Below are 5,000 nucleotides of genomic sequence, written 5' to 3'. Positions count from 1 at the left end.
ACTCGCGCTTACTGGGAATTCCTCGTTCATGGGGAACAATTGCAAGCCCCAATCCCTAGCACGAAGGAGGTTCAGCGGGTTACCCCGACCTTTCGGCCTAGGAAGACACGCTGATTCCTTCAGTGTAGCGCGCGTGCGGCCCAGAACATCTAAGGGCATCACAGACCTGTTATTGCTCAATCTCGTGCGGCTAGAAGCCGCCTGTCCCTCTAAGAAGAAAAGTAATCGCTGACAGCACGAAGGATGTCACGCGACTAGTTAGCAGGCTAGAGTCTCGTTCGTTATCGGAATTAACCAGACAAATCGCTCCACCAACTAAGAACGGCCATGCACCACCACCCACCGAATCAAGAAAGAGCTATCAATCTGTCAATCCTTCCGGTGTCCGGGCCTGGTGAGGTTTCCCGTGTTGAGTCAAATTAAGCCGCAGGCTCCACTCCTGGTGGTGCCCTTCCGTCAATTCCTTTAAGTTTCAGCTTTGCAACCATACTTCCCCCGGAACCCAAAAGCTTTGGTTTCCCGGAGGCTGCCCGCCGAGTCATCGGAGGAACTGCGGCGGATCGCTGGCTGGCATCGTTTATGGTTAGAACTAGGGCGGTATCTGATCGCCTTCGAACCTCTAACTTTCGTTCTTGATTAATGAAAACATACTTGGCAAATGCTTTCGCTTCTGTTCGTCTTGCGACGATCCAAGAATTTCACCTCTAACGTCGCAATACGAATGCCCCCGCCTGTCCCTATTAATCATTACCTCGGGTTCCGAAAACCAACAAAATAGAACCGAGGTCCTATTCCATTATTCCATGCACACAGTATTCAGGCGGGCTTGCCTGCTTTAAGCACTCTAATTTGTTCAAAGTAAACGTGCCGGCCCACCGAGACACTCACTCAAGAGCACCCTGGTAGGATTGCAACGGGGTCCGCCTCGGGACGCACGAGCACGCACGAGGCGCGTCGCACGCCTTCGGCTCGCCCCACCGGCAGGACGTCCCACGATACATGCCAGTTAAACACCGACGGGCGGTGAACCAACAGCGTGGGACACAAATCCAACTACGAGCTTTTTAACCGCAACAACTTTAATATACGCTATTGGAGCTGGAATTACCGCGGCTGCTGGCACCAGACTTGCCCTCCAATAGATACTCGTTAAAGGATTTAAAGTGTACTCATTCCGATTACGGGGCCTCGGATGAGTCCCGTATCGTTATTTTTCGTCACTACCTCCCCGTGCCGGGAGTGGGTAATTTGCGCGCCTGCTGCCTTCCTTGGATGTGGTAGCCGTTTCTCAGGCTCCCTCTCCGGAATCGAACCCTGATTCCCCGTTACCCGTTACAACCATGGTAGGCGCAGAACCTACCATCGACAGTTGATAAGGCAGACATTTGAAAGATGCGTCGCCGGTACGAGGACCGTGCGATCAGCCCAAAGTTATTCAGAGTCACCAAGGCAAACGGACCGGACGAGCCGACCGATTGGTTTTGATCTAATAAAAGCGTCCCTTCCATCTCTGGTCGGGACTCTGTTTGCATGTATTAGCTCTAGAATTACCACAGTTATCCAAGTAACGTGGGTACGATCTAAGGAACCATAACTGATTTAATGAGCCATTCGCGGTTTCACCTTAATGCGGCTTGTACTGAGACATGCATGGCTTAATCTTTGAGACAAGCATATGACTACTGGCAGGATCAACCTGGGAGCTGCGTCAACTAGAGCTGAGCAGCCGGCCGCCCGGGAGTGTGTCCCGGGGGCCCGCGCGAACACGCAAGCGTCCGCTCAATTATTCTGCAAACAGGAGGAGGCTGAGCTCCCCTGCACAATACACCTCGAAACCCTCTCAGGTCCCGGCGGCGCGCAGCGCCGTCCTAAGTACTTGGTCGGGTTCGAGAGAGGCGCAATCGCCCGGAGTTTGGCGAGTAGACGCTTTAGGTGCGACCACCCGTGCTCCCAACTGAGCTTGCCGCTGCCGACAGAGGCCCGGGAGCGTGCTGTCGTGGCATTGCCGGCGGGAGACAACACGCGCCACCTACGGTGACCGGCAGCTCCAACGCCAGCGCCACAGAAGGACAAAAGCCCCACTTGGGTGCCGAAGCGAACTCTCCCAGCACAGCGCACGCGCCAACACGTCCGCACAGCTGCGATACAAACCACCTGCGAGAACCGCAGAGGCGACCGAGCAGCAGACGGCGTCGCGGCGCCGAGCGCCGGGCGGCGGCGCATCCTCAGCGCACACAGTCCTCAATCGGACCAGCACACTGCAGATGTCCACCGCGCTTCGCACCGGGCCCGCGAGGACCTACTTTGGCCGCACGGCGCCGCGTGCAGGGTGCGCCGGCGCGCAGCTGCGCCGCCTGCCGCCTCCGTCGGCCGGCGCGCCTGCCACTGGCCGCCCCCACCAGCCGGCTGTAGCGCGTGCGCCCACGCACCGCGCGGCCAGCACGCCGGGAGGCCCCCCCTCACCGGCCGGGGACGGTCCCACCCAGCCACCGCCGCGTATCGCTTCACACCCAGATGCCATTCACGTTCGTGGGCATGGTGGGTATCGCTGGAACAACCGGTTGGTAGCTCAACCGATCGTCGCCATCACTGATTCACCTCTAGCGAGAACAACCGCACCACAACGGTTTACCAGTTGTTCATTTGCATAACGTCACCAGCAAACGTAGGCGTCCATCGCCATTTGCAAATTCAACGATTGTTGCATGCCTGTGTCAGGTGTCACGACACACTATGTCTGCCCACATACACGCAACAACATGTGCACGCTTCGCGAACACGTGGAAGGTGGCCCCCGTACGTATGCGATGTCCATTGCGCGAACGACTGTCAACCGGCCTCTGTCGCATGTCGCAGATGTGGAACGCAGTGCACCATGCTATCACGGTGTGTGAGAAGAGACGACTACGTCTGACAACACGCGCCACTACATCAACAGACGGCTCATGCTGATCGCCATCCAGGGCATACCACACTGCAATCCAGCTCTTATAGGGAGACGACACGTAGCTGAGTGCACAACATTTGGACCGCATGGTTCGCCGTTGTTGGCGCAGTCGTTGTACGGTCACATGTACCACGATGTATCATTCAGTACATGAGGACCAATGTGCAGTACAGTGTGTGATTTGGACGTACAACATCAGCGGACAGTTGACACAGGCCGTACCACAGCGTAGGCTAAGTGCTTCGCACATGCGAATGCCAATGAACAACTGCAAATGCCAATGAACAACTGCAAAGGGCATTGAGCATGTACGTCCTGCTGCCATCCACATTACAGTGTATAGCTGCAAGGTGTTTAACATGAAGCGATACACTGGGGACCGGGCAGTGCGAGTAGCAAACTATATTGCGGGGGTTGCAGTTAGGCAACACTACACTAATTTAACGCGTCGTATGACAATTACAGAGCAGGTTAAGGCCCAACGTGTGTTGGGTTAAGGCCCAACGTGTGTTGGGTTAAGGCCCAACGTGTGTTGGGTTAAGGCCCAACGTGTGTTGGGTTAAGGCCCAACGTGTGTTGGGTTAAGGCCCAACGTGTGTTGGGTTAAGGCCCAACGTGTGTTGGGTTAAGGCCCAACGTGTGTTGGGTTAAGGCCCAACGTGTGTTGGGTTAAGGCCCAACGTGTGTTGGGTTAAGGCCCAACGTGTGTTGGGTTAAGGCCCAACGTGTGTTGGGTTACGTTAAGGGGCAATGTGGGTTACGTTAAGGGGCAATGTGGGTTACGTTAAGGGGCAATGTGGGTTACGTTACGGCGCAATATAGGTTACGTTACGGCGCAATATAGGTTACGTTAAGGCGCAATATCGGTTACGTTAAGGCGCAATACAGGTTACGTTAAGGCGCAATACAGGTTACGTTAAGGCGCAATACAGGTTACGTTAAGGCGCAATACAGGTTACGTTAAGGCGCAATACAGGTTACGTTAAGGCGCAATACAGGTTACGTTAAGGCGCAATACAGGTTACGTTAAGGCGCAATGCAGGTTACGTTAAGGCGCAATGCAGGTTACGTTAAGGCGCAATGCAGGTTACGTTAAGGCGCAATACAGGTTACGTTAAGGCGCAATACAGGTTACGTTAAGGCGCAATACAGGTTACGTTAAGGCGCAATACAGGTTACGTTAAGGCGCAATACAGGTTACGTTAGGCGCAATACAGGTTACGTTAAGGCGCAATACAGGTACGTTAAGGCGCAATACAGGTTACGTTAAGGCGCAATACAGGTTACGTTTAAGGCGCAATACAGGTTACGTTAAGGCGCAATACAGGTTACGTTAAGGCGCAATACAGGTTACGTTAAGGCGCAATACAGGGTTACGTTAAGGCGCAATACAGGTTACGTTAAGGCGCAATACAGGTTACGTTAAGGCGCAATACAGGTTACGTTAAGGCGCAATAGCAGGTTACTTTAAGGCGCAATACAGGTTACGTTAAGGCGCAATACAGGTTAGGTTAAGGCGCAATACAGGTTAGGTAAAGGCGCACTACAGGTTAGGTTAAGGTAGCGACTAGGTTAGGTTAAAGGTACGACATAGGTTAGGTTAAGGTACGACATAGGTTAGGTTAAGGTACGACATAGGTTAGGTTAAGGTACGACATAGGTTAGGTTAAGGTACGACATAGGTTAGGTTAGGTACGACATAGTTAGGTTTAGGTACGACATAGGTTAGGTTAAGGTACGACATAGGTTAGGTTAAGGTACGACATAGGTTAGGTTAAGGTACGACATAGGTTAGGTTAAGGTACGACATAGGTTAGGTTAAGGTATCGACATAGGTTAGGTTAAGGTACGACATAGGTTAGGTTAAGGTACGACATAGGTTAGGTTAAGGTACGACATAGGTTAGGTTAAGGTACGACATAGGTTAGGTTAAGGTACGACATAGGTTAGGTAAGGTACGACATAGGTTAGGTTAAGGTACGACATAGGTTAGGTTAAGGTACGACATAGGTTAGGTTAAGGTACGACATAGGTTAGGTTAAGGTTACGACAT

General features: G+C 52.9%; 1 non-coding gene across 1 annotated transcript in view; it reads right to left on the bottom strand.

Annotated features, from left to right (window-relative positions):
• LOC124578958 overlaps window positions 1–1,702 on the bottom strand; it is a 1,910-nt gene extending 208 nt beyond the window's left edge. Inside the window, exon 1 of the ribosomal RNA XR_006972732.1 lies at window positions 1–1,702. This exon is cut by the window's left edge and continues 208 nt beyond it. This is a non-coding gene — a ribosomal RNA (small subunit ribosomal RNA).
• Window positions 1,703–5,000: the final 3,298 nt, after the last annotated feature.

The sequence above is a fragment of the Schistocerca americana genome, unplaced genomic scaffold (assembly GCF_021461395.2).
Source record: "Schistocerca americana isolate TAMUIC-IGC-003095 unplaced genomic scaffold, iqSchAmer2.1 HiC_scaffold_283, whole genome shotgun sequence".
Lineage (NCBI taxonomy): Eukaryota > Metazoa > Arthropoda > Insecta > Orthoptera > Acrididae > Schistocerca > Schistocerca americana.
The sequence above is the reverse complement of the archived record's forward strand: the minus strand, read 5'-3'. Positions and strand labels throughout refer to the sequence as shown.